The 16298-nt window shown below is 55.7% G+C and overlaps 1 protein-coding gene across 2 annotated transcripts in view; it reads right to left on the bottom strand.

Annotated features, from left to right (window-relative positions):
• RARA (retinoic acid receptor alpha) overlaps window positions 1–16298 on the bottom strand; it is a 45167-nt gene that overhangs the window by 28565 nt on the left and 304 nt on the right. The window contains exon 1 of one of the 2 annotated variants that reach the window (XM_012765842.2): window positions 7376–7591. The exons of the other annotated variant lie outside the window; for it this stretch is intronic. The gene's annotated coding sequence lies outside the window, so the exon portion shown is untranslated. Of the gene's footprint in view, window positions 1–7375; window positions 7592–16298 lie in introns of those variants that run through there. 2 annotated transcript variants of the gene reach the window in all.

Here is a 16298-nt window from a genome sequence, read left to right as displayed (position 1 = left end):
CCCGCCTGTGAGTTGCCTACCTCAACAACTGGTTGTGTGATTTAAGAGAGGAAGTCCTGGAAAGCACCTAGCCCAGAGCCTACCATCCCCCAGGCCTCTTGCCACCCTGGTGCTCCCTGGGCACTTTGCCTGCTTTCCCTTGCCTCTCCCCGACCAGGGCTAGCAGCTAGGAGGGAGAATTACCCATTTTCCAGGGTCTGCTTCCCCCCAGACTGAGGAGAGGGATGTGGAGAGAGGGATATTAGGGGTGTGGGTAGAAGCCTGACCACAACCCTTTCCCAAATTCCCGTCTTTCATTTCACAAACCAAAAAAGGAAACCTTTGAATTTGGGGAGGGGAGAAGGGGAAGAGAAATAGACCATTTCCTCCCCTATTCTCAGAGGAGAAGAACCAGGGGTCCCCAAGCCCAGCAGGCCCAGCCTCCCTTCTTCATTCGCTCTCCCCTCTCTGCTCCCCGGCTCCCTGAAACAGTGGTTCCCAAGGAATAGAAATCAGGCAGTCTCAGAGGGGCTGAGAGAAGGAGACAAGGATTGGGGAGCTTAAAAGAAGGGGAGACAGGGGGTTTCCTAAGCATTCTAGACAGTTAATGAATCATATGCAAATGTTACCCAGAGCTCAAGCTCAACTTGGGCAGAAGGGACTCCAGCCCTGGCAGAAACAAAGACCTGCCCCCTTTGGACCCCCTACTCTTCCAGGAGCTGGCCAAACAGGGCAGGACAGAGCAGATTTCAAACCAGAACAGTGGGCTGGAACTATTTATAAACTTTCCAGGAAAACATTCACATACACACAAAGCCACAACCTCTCCCCTCCTCCCTGCTCCTCAGTTCTGCGGACAGGGGTTGGGGAGCAGTGATGACCACTACTCTCTTTCCTAGGGGCCCCTCTGGTCAAGGCTCTCTCTCCTCTCCTCCCTGGCTAGCCCACAACCCTGCCACTCTGGTTCTCTGTTTCCAGTCTACTCACCCTACCAGGGTCTGGGCTGCAGGAAGCCAGACAAGCCCAGCCTCATTTTAAAAGAGATCTGGGGGAGGCTGGGACGTTGGGAGGGCACCCCTTCCCCACCAGGCCCACAGAACCCCAGAATATGCAGGCCATAGCACGTCCTCATGGAAGTAAGGGGAAGGTAGAAGCCCAGCACCTTGCTTCTGGGTGCTACCACTGCCTGCTGCCTCAAGATGCCTTATCCCAGAACAAATCCAACATCTCCCCCACTTGTACCCCACCGAGCTCAAGGTTCTGCCTCAACTACACAGAGCTGCCTTACCCCCACGTGCCACAATGTCAGCAGTGACTGAATACTGGGCTGACAGGGTGACTGAACAATGCAAGCTTAGGACAGGCCAAGTTCTAGGAGGAAGAAATGGGAGTCTCTGCTGGGCAGGCTAGTGCTCCCAACGCCTCCACACTCCCAGAGACCCTACCCGAGAGGCCCCTAGGGGACATTCTAGGGACCTCTGAAGCCCAGGGTGGCTGAGGGATCCACCCAGAACCAGAGCCAAAGCCTCCCACCAGATCTTCCTTCCAAGCAGAGAGTAGGTGAAAGGGCAGGGGGCAGCCCAGGCCTCTAGGAGTGGGACCAACCCACAGGGAAGGAAGAAAACAGGAAGAGGAAGAGAAGAGCCGGCCGAGGCCACAGCCAGACCACAGGAGTGTGTGGATCATACAAAGGCAGTTCTGTCTGGGTAGGGGACCAAAGGGGCACAAACAAAAGGGGACCCCCCCCAGCCTGGAAACCCCCATCCTCACATCCAACCTGGCACGGGGTTTTCCCCACCTTCATCTTGGCAGCTGCCCACCTCACCACTACCTCCCCCTACTCCACCATGCAGGAAGCATGACTCTCTCATAATAGGGGAGACAGCTCACAGAGAACAGGCAGCACAGGGGCAGGGAGGTAGGCTACAGCAATTGCCCACCCATCCCCTTGGCTCAGCCCCAACCCTGTGAATGCCATATTCTGAATCGAATCCTATAGGGGCAAACTGTCAGATACCACCAGCCCCCTCATAGCATCCCATCCTGGGGACCCAAGCTGCAGGGAAACCAATGCACTCCCCCACTCCTGCCTCAGGATATCCTGTTGGCTCTGACCCCAGACCAGGCCTGAGTCAGACTGTGCCCTGCCCCAGACCCCCCCCCATTTGTCAACCCCCTTAGGAACTTCCTACTCCACTGTTGGGGCTAGAACCAGGGGGACTCTCTTCCCCCTCTACCCACAGCTGAACAGCAAAGCCCACAGGGGGTGGGGACAGTAGGTCACAGAACCCCCTTCTCCTTAAAGAATAGAGCCTGTGGGATCAGGGGGAAGCTGCCACAGGCTGTGTGTGCAGGGGAAAGGATGGTTTGCAAAGCCATCACCTCCCCAGCCCCCAAAACACACACAGCCTGGTGCCCTGCCCAGAGTCCCTCTACAACCCAGCCTGGATCCCAAGAAGCCACAGAAACTCCCTGGGGAAGGTGGTTTCCATCAGAACACAGGACAGGGGCAGGCTCCAAAACTGTGAAAGGGGATGGGGAGTACACAGGTTCCCTGAACCAGCATCTTCATGAGGCAGAGGGACCAGGCTAAAGGTGACCAGGACTGCAAAATCAGTCACACTAACACAGACAACCACAGCCAGACGTGGTCACAGTCTCACCAACACTCAGTCTGGGTAGGTGGTGGTGACTCCTTCCCACAGACAGAAGTCTGGGGGGTCCTGGGGAATCTGGAGCATCAGAGACCACACACAGCCTGAAAGGGCCCCCCAGCCAGGTCCCCAAGTACCCACCCCAGCTTCATGGGGAGGGGTAGCTCCCTCCCCACAAGAACCAGGGGTAGTGCCCACAGCGGCCATCACCATGGCAACCAACAACAAACATCCCAGGAACCACAGTGGGACAGGAAGTGACAGCCACGTGACAGGAAGACATTTTTTTCTTAGCGTTAGGGAGGTGATGAAGATTGTTTGCAGCCCCTATGGAGTCAGCTGTCCCCAAGTTTCCCCCACATGGAGCTGGAGGGAAAGGGGATCATAGGAGGGTGGCTACGCCTAAGCCCCGTGTGCACGGTGGGGGTGGATCACAGGACTCACAGGGCCCTCCCTCCCCGCCTGCCACTCACGGTTTCCCCCCCTCAGCCCCCCTCCTCCCCACTTCCTGCCGTGACTGGAGATCAGAGAACTCCCCACCGCAGCTTCCCCTTCTCAAGTCTCGATTCCTGGGCTTAAGGTTTCGCTGTGGGGCTAGGGACAGAGGGAAGGTGGGCTGAGGACCTGCGGTAGGACCCAGGGGACAGAGGCTCCAGGGGGAGGGCCAGGAGGAAGCCACTCCAAGGTAGGTGTGTACATACAGGCACACAGCAAGTGGGTCACGGTGACACTGCCCGGCAGGGGCGCAGTGACACATGGAGACAGCCTGAACTCAGGCAACTCTAGGGGGAGAGGGAGCAGAGCCAGAGGATCCAGACCTGGCACACCCTACTCCAGACCTGTCCTGAGCCTCCAGGTTCATCTCAGGTGTCTACTGGCCTCCAAGCAAGCACGGTCCCAACTATGCCCAGCCCCTACTGCCTCTCCTCTGCTTTATGTGCTGAGGAATCCCCCTCACTGCTCCAAGGTGCCCGCCCAGACGAGGGCACCTTGGCTGGAGGTGGGAGAATGGAACCTCCCTCCACCCCCCTCCCCTTCTCTGCAGATGTCCCAGACTATATTTAGCCCAAACCGGGCAGCCAGCCAGACCCAGACTCCCCACTGGCCTGGAGCTGAGCTCCCAGTTTTTATGCAATTAAAACATTAACAGAGAACCACCCCCATCCACACAACCCCCACACCCCCTAGCCCTGCCAGGGCTGCAGAGCTTTGAAAACTTGAAGGAAGGCAGCCCAGGTCTGCAGCCAATGATGGGGGTGGGGGTCATTGGACAGGACAGGGGCATCATCCACAATATCAGGTTGACACTCGAGTGTGGGAGGGCTTTCCTTGTTCCGGCCGGAAGGGAAAGGCATATTCAGTTCAGAGGTGGGAGGGGTTGCCTGGCTGCAGAAATTACACCTGTCATTTTGCAGCCCCCTCCCTGGCCAGCTCCAGTTACAGGGCTGGGGTTGGCAACAGGTGCTGGCCAGCCTGGCAGCAGCCTAATCCCCCCACCGGCTCCCCAGGCTGACAGTGGTGCCTGGAGGTCCAGCAGGGGCCCTTCAGGGCAGGATGTTAAGTAGAAGGAGGTAATAACTGCCTTGAGGGGTAAGCAGCCCTGGCCCTTCCGTAAGAGCTGGCCCCTGGGCCATGTGATGTGTGCTAGAGGGTCTGGGGAAGCCAGGGAAAACTTAGTTCCATAGCACCTATTTCATTTCCCCATGATGCCAGGCAGGCGGGCTAGAGTGTGGGAGGTCTGTCTGCCTGCCTCTTCCTCCTCCTCCTCTCCAAATTCCAGGAACAGGCAAGGGAGGCTCCAGTTGCGGGGAGAGAGGGAGAGCAAGCAGGCGGTCCCAGCTGGGGGGGCAGGAAGGGGGAAGAACTGGAGTGGGAGGCAAGATCCAGACGAAGCAACAGACACCCACACCCCAGACACCCACACCCAAGCCAGACTGGGGACAGACACACCAACGCTGACATATTCTCACACTCTGGACCAGGTCCCCGCATGCCGCCTACTCTGTGGGAACACCCGGACACCCTCAGCCAATCCTGCCAATTTCCAGAACACTCCCTGGACACACACAGAGATTCAGGATCTGCCCCCCACCCTGCATCCCCCCCACAAACCGTGTGGGCTCCAGACAGCAGCCGGAGGGGTGGAGAGGGGAGCAGAGGGAGGAAAGACAGCAGGCGTCAGAGAGAATGTGCAGCCAAAACCCTGGGAGCTGGGGGTATCAGTTGCTACACTCCTTTCCCAAAACTCAATAAGTTAAGACAACCCTGGTCCTCTTGCCAGGGTCCCTGCCAGCTTCCCACACTCCCAAAACCACCACCACCAGACGGGTGTGGGGTGCTGAGCAAATGAAGATTACCCATTTATTCGTTGAGGGATAGGATTACCTTCCCCAGATGCCCATCACCCCAGATCCTAGGCAGTGCTCCCAAACAGACCCCACAGAAGCACAAACACACCCACCCCTCGAGCCCAGCCTAGGTCCTGCCCTGCTCACATTTCCCAGAGGACAGGAAACTGGGCATTGAGGATTGTATTTTGGGGCAGGCCCCACCTTCACATCACACAGTTCTAAGGACCATCTCACATAAGACCCTAGAGCCTAAGCAAGGAGTAGTCTAGGAGGAGAGGTCCCAGAGGGCAGAGCCAGCTTTGGAGACTAAATGATTTAGGGGAAGGGGAACTCATTATTAACTGGGGCCTGGATCAATGTGCCCGAAACAGACCTGAGGGGCCAGACAATGCCCTCTCCCCACACTAGACAGGGTGGCAGGAACCATGTCATGGCACATGTAGGTGACTATGCCCAGTGGGGGAGGAACAGGGCAATCAGGATGGGGCTGCCCACAGTGAACTTCCTGCTAGGCTGCTGCAAGTTTGGGAGTAGGAAGGGGACTAAAGACAACACGTGTCCCAGGGTAGAAGCAGGGGCATTTAGGGTCAGACTGGAAGGAGAGATTTAGAGGCTGCATAGGAGGAGGTGGCCAGGATTAAGGCATTCCAAGCCCAGGGTCTTCTCAGAACAGCCACTGCATCTATACCACTATCATCAGCCTGGTGGTGAAACCCCTGCAATGACCACCTCATGCATACTCACTTATACCCTCAAAATCCCTGCAAATCCTAGATCCTCAGCTCCTAAGCGCCTACTTGAGTCTGACCTGACTGACCTCTCTGTTTCAGGACACCACATGGCCCAGACTCCCAGGCAGTGCTGATGTCCTAGCCCCTCCCAGTGCACCATCTTTCAGAGCCACAAACTCCCTGACTCCACAACCACCACCCGTCCTCCAGGAGGATGAACCACACATCCAACTCCAAATACTCTTTTCTCTTGTTCCTTCCCCCAGACTCATCTCCTCCACCTCACCAGGGAAAGCCTCAAGACTATAAGCCACCACCCCCCACACTCCAACCTGGGGCTTCCCTAGCCCAATCTCCCTGTCAAGCCCTGAAGGAGAATTTGGGGCCTGAACCCCAGTTTCCTAGCAAGAACTGGAAGGTCCTTACTGAACCACTTCCCTCCAAATAATTTTGCCCTACGAAGATTGCAGCCAGGAAAGAGGATAAGAAACATCTCTGAATCTCCTAGCCAGAAAACTGGGGGGGGGGGGGGGAGGCACAGGGAGCAGAAGTAAGGGTTAGGGTAAGCAGCAGGGTAGGGAGTGGGGGAGTATTTTCAGGAACAATCCCCTCAGAGATTATATACATGCACACCTGTGCACACAGCCAGCAGAAGAAGGCAACCTGGCTACAGAAAAGGGGGCCAGCCAGGGCATACCCTTCCAAGCCAACACATTGGGCATCCTATTCAAGATAGGATGGAGGGTTGAGAAACATCTCCAAGGCTGAGGGGCTTTTTTATCTGATTTCCATGAGTTGGCCTAGCACACTGGGGGTCTGTCGTCCTTCCCACAGAGCAGCCTGACAATAGTGCAGTGCCCAGAAAAGAGGACAGGAGACCTAGCCAAGCTGATTTTCCAGCCCACCCCAACACACACACACACACACACACACACACACACACACACACACACACACACACATCTGGCTAGCAGCTTCTAAGCCTCATGGGTGGCACCAGGTCCCAGACACCCTCAGCAAAGCAAGGTCGGCCAGTCTATTCCGTCCTTCCCATCACCCCCAAAAGCTTCCATACCCCGTGGTAACACAAGAACCAGGGAATCCCCTCTCCACACACACTGCATTGGCTTCCGCACCCAATTCTGACGACTCCCCTCACTCCACAGGGGACACCAGCTGAGCGGGCCCCGCCCCCCAGCCGGCTCCTCTGGTGGGGGTGGGCCCCCTGGCTGACTCTCCCCAAACCACAGGGCGGCTCAGATAACAGGAGGGAAAAAGGGAGGGGGCTAGTCCGTTGGGCATCTGATCTCTCCCCAAACAGGTTTGAAAGTCTTTTTGTTTTGCTTGTTTTTGAAGAGAAAAGAGAGAGCAGGAGTTCCCAGCGGCGCTTCTGCAACAGCTCGAGGGCAGGGGACACGCGCGGCAGACGTCCCCAGATGCCTCAAGGCTGCGCGCGAAGACACCGCGCAAGCAGACGCACAGACGGGGCTCCCCCACCCTGGAGGCGGCGGCGGCGGGGTGGGAAGCCCAGGAAACCCCGGGTTCCCATCTGAACCGCCCGACACCCGGGCACCTCCCGGAGCTCCTATCAGGAGCAGGCCGTGGGGACCCGATGCCTGCAGGAACCAAGGGCTCCCCAAAATTCCCGGAGAAAGGTTACCTCGCAGCGGGGGACGCAACCCGTTGGGGTTGCCCACGGGCACGGCGTCTGCCCTAACCCGGCGCCTAGGTACCAGTCGGCATCAGGGGTGCGGAGTCCCTGGAGAGGAGCCGTCCGGGGGGCCGCGGCTTAGGGGCGCGGGGCGACGGCAGCGGCCATGGCGAGTCACGTGCGGAGGCTGAAACTTTACCCGGAGCCCCAGACTGGGGGGGCGGAGGGTACGGAGCAGAGGTGGGGGAAGGCCCTTTCCCTCGGGCCCACCCCTGCCCGCCCACTGACCAATCATCAGTCAGGGGCGGGTCCACAGGATCACGCCCGCCCCTCCCCCTTAATAGAACCAGGGAAGGGCGAGTCTTAAAGGAGCCGCTCCTAGCTGAAGGCTGGACCGTGGGAATCTGGGAGAATCCCTCCCTCAAACCCAGAACTGGAGATGCAGAACGACGAGGGAGTGAAGTTCTGCAGAAAGAATAGAAATAGGGCTCAGTGGAGAAAGGACCGCAGTGTGTGGTACCCTACAGTCCTTTCCTCCTGGCCACACACATCCACACGGGGGTTCACGGATCACACACACACACACACACACACACACACACCCTTTAGTCCCGGAAGAGAGGAGGAGGTGTAATATGGAAGTGAACGCAGTGACTCTGACCCTAGCTGTCAAGCCCCTATCTCCCATAATTATAATCCTCCTCCAAGGACCAGTTGAAACTGAGAGTTGTGTGACCTTGAGCAAGTCACCTCCCTTCTCTGGATTTAATTTTCTCATCTGCAAAAAAGAAGTACAGAAGTAGATCTCCCGCATGTACACCGCCTCTTTTCCCAAACACCTCTCCAGCTCCTGTGGTCACAGGGGCTCTGGCCTAACCCAACCCCTCAGGTCCTCTTAAAGTACACTTCCCCCAAAACGGCACAGGCTTTGGGATCTTCCACTAGGGGCGCCCTCCATGCTAGAGGACTCAGACTCAAACTTCTCCCTCCTGGCCAAGTCTGAAGGAGCCAGGAAAGCTCTCATTCATGTTCCAGCTGGACAGGATCTGAATCACTCTCCATCTGCAGAGACCCGAGTCCCCAACACGGTCTTGAGCCCCCTCCCAGCCTGCTGCCCTGTTTAGGAGGATCACGTCTCCATCGCTAGCAGTTTAATGGGGTGGAAAGCAGAATCACTAGGGAACAAACCCCCTCCCCATTCCCAGGCAGAGTAGTGGCCACAAGTGCCCCCACAGGACTTCCCACTGGAAGGGGAAGTGCCACACTTCCAGGCTTCCACCCCCAGGTGACTCTCAGCCTGATACAGTGGCAGAACTCTTAGACCCACCAGTCCGGTCTGATAGGCCCCTCTTTACAGACCAGGAACTAGAGGCCAAGAGTGGGCAAGGAGTTTTATCCACTGCCACACCAGTTGCAGAGTCGGGTCTAGAATTTAGGTATCTGATTGTCTCTGGTGTTAGCTCCCCAACCTTGGTAAGGTAGGACAAGCAGTGTCGGCAGGATGCTCTGCCTAGAGGTCTGGCGGAGAGAGCAATTGCTCCAGCGGTTGGGGCAGCGCTTCCCCAGGCTCCTTCCCGCCCGCTGAGCCAGGGTAGTGTCTTGCTCCTGTCTGGATTTCCGTCCATCCTCCGGTGCGAACCGCCCGCCCAACCTCTCCCGCCCTGTCCTGTCCAGATCCATCCGCAAACATGCGCTCAGCCGGCAGGAATGCGCCAATGGCTCCCAGATGTGGACACAGACGCTTAACCCCTTCCCCCCCAGCCCCGCCCCCACAAGGGCCTTCCAGCCTAAGCCCTGCCAACAGTGGGGAGCTCCGCCCAGATGAGGAACCAGTCTAGGAGGGGGTCAGGGCCAGCCCACCCCCAGTGCCCACAGGCACCTCCTGACCTAAATGCTACCAGTCTTTCTTCCAGCTGAGGCTAGAGGAGAAGGCTCATGGATACAAAAATGCAAGCGTGCATGGACAGTTCCTCCCCACAGGAGATGACCTTTACATACATACACCTGCCATCACATGGGGTCAGGTACACTCCTGCACACTGAGATGCAGGCACCCTCGTAAAAATGCACACTCACGTGCATTCAGGGCACGAATGTCTATACTCCCAAGATGCATGTATACACATCCATGCACAAATAAGCATATATAAACATTTATGCACGTACAAGTGCATGAAGCCAAGGATGGGGCACACTTCTGAATAGACATAGCAGTAGGCCTATGTGCAAATGAAGGAAGTAATTCATACACACACAAACTCACACCCCACAGGGGGTCAGACACTCATGCACACAAGACTAGTAGCTATGTATACAAACAGGCAGCCTGCACACCTTGGGGCACTCCATTACTGCCCAGTACCACCTGTCCAAGGTCAAGCCCTACCCAAGCTAGACTCCAGGAGGCAGGAGGGTTCTCTAGGTGGGAGGCTAGGAGTCTTTAATCTGTAGTAGCAGCTGAACTCCAGCTGTGCTGAGTACACATCAGGGCTTCCACCCCTCTCCCACCAAGGACCCTGATGCAGAAGAGTAGAGTATCTAGGGGATAGCAGGAGACTAGCAGAGAGGCCCAGAGGCCCCTCACTCTTTAGGAAAAACACTCTTGGGGCCTACGCTTTCCCTGTACACGGAAAGAGATAGACTGGGGAGGAGCCTGAGCCTGGTTTCCCAGCCTTGTCTGGTTCCCAAGACAAGATCCCTCTTCAAGCTAGAGGAAGCAAAGAGAGAGCTCCATAGGTACATGGGCCAGTGACAACTTTCAGGAGTCAACGGCGATATAAAATAGCTTTGAGACATCCTAGTAGGGCTCACACCTCTAGTAAAACAAGGCCTGCCTTTCATAGCCTGTGGGAACTCCTAAAGAATAGCATAAATGGTAGTTTGGAAAGAACATGGAAAGCAGTTGTCCTTCTAAGACCACCCGGATATGATGCAGGTAGGGTGGGAGTTGTCTACTGGAACTGGCCCTAACTGACTCCTCTTCCCCTCCCCAGCCTCCTAGCTTATCCCAAAAGGAGCTCCTCCCACAATTACCTTAATGGTCCCACCCCATTTGGTTATCACAGTCCTGAAGGGGTAGGTATCCTATTTCTATCCTACAGATGAGAAAACTGAGGCTCAAAAAAGAAATTGCCTTGCCCAAGGTTATATGCCTTGTCAATGGCAGAGCTGGGATTTGAAAACACAATCCCCTCCTCAACTCTCCTCTCCCCCAGTTTACTCCAAATCAAACATATTCCACTCTACTCTGTACCCTTCTGCCTCTTCCTTTACCCCCTCAATGGAGCATATAGGAGAAGCACCATCCTTGCCTGGCTCTGCAGATTTATGGGTGGGTCCAGGACATGCCAGAAAGAGATCAGAGCAGACACTGGGGGCTACATACATAGCCCTCCACTCCCACCCCAACCAAGCATGGTGCCCACCTGCCTAGCAGGCATGGCCGGGTGACTCAGCTACATCCGGGGGAGATGCCAGGGCAGTGACTCACCTACCGAGAAGAGCTGAGCCTGGCACCTTGCCAGCCTCAGGACAGAAGCGACTTAGTCACCACCGGGACTTCGATGCCCGATGCCTGGCAGGCACAGCCCAGGGATCAGAGACAGGGGCAGACTGTCTCTCCATGGTTACATGCGCCCCCTGGCGAAGAACAGCTCTCAGCATCCTGGGGCCAGCAATGGCTGTGACCACCCCTACCCCCTCACCACTGCCCACCCTCAGCACGGTAGGCCCTGCTCCAGTGCCAACAAGTTTTGTGAGACCCCTGGGCTGCCCTGCCCCGCCCCCTGCAGCCCGCACCCTACCCATCATTCACCACCCACTCTCCCACTTGCCCCACCTCCTCCTGCCACCCAAGTTGTACCCAGGCTGTGAGTCTCCTTTAACATGTCCTGGCAGCAACCCCTGCCCCCACAACCCCTACCACCCCCCTCGTACACACATGCACTCATACACACTTCTGCCAGCCCTGCTTCTGCCAGCAGCTGCTGAAGTTGTTGAGCAGGAGGGAAATCGGGAGGGTGGGGTGCAGGGATTGAGTTACCAGGGCTGATGGGGTGGGCTGTCACCCAATCCCTTCCCCAGTTCATCCTCCCCCACCATCTCCCTCACCCACCTGCCTCCCTCCCCACCTCTGGCAGGCAGCTTACTGCCCTTTAAGCCCCTCCACCCCCACTCCACCCAAGCTAGAAAATAAATGTTCAAGAGTATTTGTCATGCTAAGACCAGCCCAGTATATAAGAGAGAGAGAATGAAAGAGACAGAAACTGACAGAAAGAGTAATTTCTGTGCTCAGTGCTCTGACTACAACCACTAGATGCGTATATCTATGTGTATGTTGACCCAGAAGGGGAATGAGTAACTCTGCAAGTCCCAGGAGAGTTAGTGGGGTGCAAGGGGAGTCGACAGGCTGAACAGCCTCAATCCATTTGCACTATTGATTTCTCACACACTGCAGCAGGCCTGGTGGGGGGCATGATAAATCAGCCCCCCAGAGTCATAAAAACTGAGTAGAGAGCAGGGGAGGAGCTTCTGCACCACAAATTGTGGCCCACTGAGACCTGCTTGGTGGGGAGGGGGTAGGCAACAGAGGAATAGGAGATGTTGAATGGCAGAAGGCAGGGTAGGGGAGAGAGTGTTGGATTAAGTCCTGTCTGGAACACCTTCTTCCAGCTGGATCTGAAGCTAATTTGAAGAAAGAAGGTAGGGGACAGACACGCTCTGTTTGGCTACATAGGCAAGGCCCTGAACAACTCCAGGAGGCGCCATTCACATCAGAGTCTATGGAATGGCTTCCCCTGCAGCTGTACCACATAGTGGTTCTGGGAAAGAGACTGAGGCAGGAGACAGAACACAGACTGAATTCTGAGGGACCACAATTCTCCACTGAATTTTCTCCCCACACACCCTCAACTCTCCTGGAACACCCACTAGGCTTCAGAGGACGGCTGCCTTCTGACTAGTGATCATATGCTGGTAGTAATCTCCCCACTCCTCAGCCCTGCCTCCCTCCTTTGTTGGAGGGATTGGCAAACAACCATGGCCCACAGGTCCTGGGCATGGCAGGAAGAGGGCTCACAAAGGGATCTGGAGAGTATGGAGACCTGCATCCTAGTCTTCTGATTCATCCGGGAACTATGGACAAATCCCTGGCTCTCTCTGGGTCTCTAAAATGAGGGAATCGGACCAGATGTCCCTTCTCTAAGGTGTTTCCAATCCCTACAGCTTGCCAGTCTGCGAGCCTGCTGGAACCTGTCCAGCACCTCAATTCACACCAGTGGCCACAGGCCACCCAAACAAACCCCAACCCTGACCTCCTTCCAGCCTGGACACAGACTCTCTCCACACAGAGACTTATAAACAAACCAGGCTGGGGCTTAAGGAGACCCTGCACAAACAAGCAGAGGGAAACTGACCAGGTGTGCCTGCCCTGAAGTCTGTGCTACAGCATGGGAGGGAAGCACAACAAGGTATGGTGAGGGGCCATGACATGAGAAAAATGGCACAAGGGGCCTCTGTTCTCGTCCCCACACAGCTAATGACTGATGATTGCCCTAGGTTAAATTGCATAACCTCTCTAGGCCTCAGTTTCACCCTCTGTGAGGGGAAGGGTCTAGGTAGCTTCTAAAACTCCTTCCAGTTCTGAGTCTAGTTGGACAAAAAGACCCCTGAGGAGTCCTAGGACTCTTCCACCCAGCCCACCCCAGCCCGTCTACCTGGGTCAGGTCCCTCTCAGCAAGGTCCTGCCCCTGCCCAACATGCCTCTTTTCTCCGTCTGCTGCTCCTCCAGCCCTTCCTCACTCTTCTGCCTGCCTGCTTACCTTCACCTTAGCCAGCCCCTCTGCCTGCCCCGTGCTTTTCTGCACGTCCCTCCCGCCAGGGGACAGACCAACTAAAAATAGTCCCTGCAGCCTTTCTCGCCCACAGCTGCCCAAAGAGCAGGAAATGAGGGGGGCAGGGAGGCCCATACCCTGCCCTCCCCCACTAACTCCCAGGTCAGAACTGTGTCCAGCACTCCAGCCTGGGGCTAGTGCCAACTTGGCCATCTTGGGGGCAACCCACACCCCTTCCCCAGGGGAAGGCCTGCCCATAAGTGCCTACAATAACAGAGCTGCCCCTACCCTGTGGGAGGAGGAGAAAAGAGGCAAGCGGTCTAGAGGGAAACCTTCCCAATTTCTGACAAATCAGTGCCAACCACATTGTGGGCACCAAGAGGGCAGGGCCTGGCTCCACTGACTGGTCTTTTGAGGGCAGAAGGAATTGGCATGGGGAAGCTTGTGCTGGTTTCCTTCATCCTGGCCCAGATGGAAGGAAGACAAAATAGTGCCCTAGCCTCAATTATGCTAATCCTTTGCTCCCCAAAACACAGGGGTTTCAACAGCCACCCCCACATATCATGGGGGAAAAGCTAAAACCTAAAAATGATAGCAGATCTTGGCTACCCACATGTAAAGACAGAAGTCTAGATGCCTGCCAGGCTGGGCATGTGCTGCCCCCAAGCTGAGTCAGAAGCCAGGAGAGAGAAGCCAGGGTGCCATGGTGCCAGAGGCTACCGTGCCCCCACTCCTATCCCACCTGGGATTTCTGACACCTCCCAGCCCTAGGGGAAGGCCCTCCCTGCACAGGAGGAGGAAGGAAACCAGCTTAGCAACTCTCTGGAGCCCTGCGGGGGAGCCTGCACTGTGAGGCAGGCGGGAAATCCAGGAGTCCTGGCGCCCAGCCCAGAGAGTGAGTGAGAGAAATACCTCCAAGGGGAGGAAACAGCCCAGATCGAGGCAGACACATGGCACCCCCAGCAGCTCCCAGATGTGACCCATAAGGAGGTACTGGTCAATGGGGCTGGATGGAGAAAGTGAAGACATTTCTGAACAAGAAGAGAGAAGTGAGGCCATGGGAATGGAGAGAAGGTGGGGCCAACCTGGCTGTCACCTGCTATTCTCACTCCTCCTCAGAGTTAGAACTCTGACATTAAGGCCATCCAGTATCAACCAGGTCCTCAGGTCCTTGGTGTGTTTCCCTCTCCCCTAATCTCTGGACCCCAGCCTGTTCATTCCTGAGCTTCCTGTGGTACCCCTTCTCTGGGGCCAAGCCAAATGAGAATTAGCAGGCCCAAGGTGGAGCTCAGGAGGCCCAAGCAGTGCCAGGGGCTGTCCTCATACCATCCTCCCACCGGCTTCCCTCCCGCCTGCTCTTAGCCGCCACACATATCTCAGCTGTCGAATCCGATTAGGGCTCCTGCCCAGTGAGCCGGACAAGGAGGCCACTGGGCAGGGGAGAGAGAGAGACAAGGACGCCAAGCAGGGATGGCAGAAGGAAGGTGGAGACAGGGCTCAGGGGAGAAGGTGTGGAGCCCCAGAGGAAGAAAAGCCTGGTGGAGAGATCTGTACTCTCTGGCAACAGCTACAACCTGCATTAGGAGACTGCTGCAGTACCTGGGGTAATAGTCCTGCCTGGTTCCTCCATCCCCCACATGGACAAGGATGGGGGAAGAAAACCAAAGGCAGAGAGATTGACCTAGATTTAGGGAGAGGATTCCATCCTCGATTCCCCCAGCTATAACTACCATTTGCACTGGGCTTTATGATATATTATCTTGTGGGGTCTTTATGGCAGTATCCTTGTCAGGCAATCAGGGCTTGATACTGATGACCATTTTTACAAATGAAGAAACTGAGGCTTAGAAAAGGGGAAGACCTGTATAAATGCACATGGTTAAGTAACCAGGCTGTCTCTAATACAGGCCTCTCATTCCCAGTCCATTGCTCACACTAGAATCTCTACTTTCCTTCTGGGATCAAGACCAGAACTAAAGTCTGAAGCCACTCCATTATCTACTCTTTGTTCCAAAACCAACCCTTAGGGGACTCTGGGAGCCATGGAAGAATACAGAGCACACCCCACACCTAGACAGAGTTACCAGATGGGGACATGTCACTCACCCCATCCTACACTAAGAGCCAGAGGGATTCCCTCAAAGTGTGACCAATCTCTTCTATCATCCACCCTCCTCAGTCCACTGCCCCCTGAGGCAAGATACACACTCAAACATGGTTACTCGGGCAAATCATATACCCTTCCTATAAACTCACGAAAATAGAATGAGATGCCCTAGATCTTCAGAGAGCAGGGCCTGTCAGCCCACAAGAGAGAAAAATAAGCCACTATAAACAGTAGGTGCCATCTAGCCCTCTCCCAGAGGACCTATGGGGGGGGTAGAAGCTTGGGGACCTCCCAGCTCTAGGGTAACACTAGGAGCCTGAGGCTCTGAAAGCCAAGGAGCTTAGGGAGCTGGCCCAGGCTGAGCAACCTCCCCAATCTTGTCCACACCCCCTTCCCTAGCCATCTGGGCTGAGCCTGTTCTAGCTTGGGCCACACTCTGGTATCCCTCCCCTTCGATACACACAGCCACCTCTATCCAAAGTTTACAGATCTTACAACCTTAGGCACACATACACATACACACACACACATAAGGATGGGGTGGGGGCTTTTTACAATAGGTGTTGAGGTGCTGGCAGGGATGGGGGCACTAAGCCAAAGAACTTTCCCTAGAGGAAAAGGTCACCAAAACACTCACAATCTCTGCTACTCTTCCAACACCTTGACCACCCAAGTGTGAGATAAACCTGGAAGGGAGTATTAGTTCCCCTAGAAGGTGAATAGGGAGTGGGGGCAAAGTCTTGAGCTCTTTGGGCTAGGAAGCAAGAGAGAAATCTCTCAGGGAGGCTCAGGTCCCTCTCTGCCTCTCTCCACTCTCTTTCTATTACCCCAGCACTTGCCAATTCTCCTGTCTAGGTGAGGTGGGGGAAGGGATATTAGGCAACACTGCAAAGAAGGGTACAAGGGCGTGGGGCCTGGGCAGACCTTCCCTCTACTTTCCATTTTTAGTTAGAGAATGGGGAATGCCTGGGGAGGGGAATGTAGGAAGGGCACT

The sequence above is a fragment of the Microcebus murinus genome, chromosome 18, assembly GCF_040939455.1.
Source record: "Microcebus murinus isolate Inina chromosome 18, M.murinus_Inina_mat1.0, whole genome shotgun sequence".
Classification (NCBI taxonomy): domain Eukaryota; kingdom Metazoa; phylum Chordata; class Mammalia; order Primates; family Cheirogaleidae; genus Microcebus; species Microcebus murinus.
Note: the sequence above shows the minus strand (reverse complement) of the source record. Positions and strands in the feature narration are given on the sequence as shown.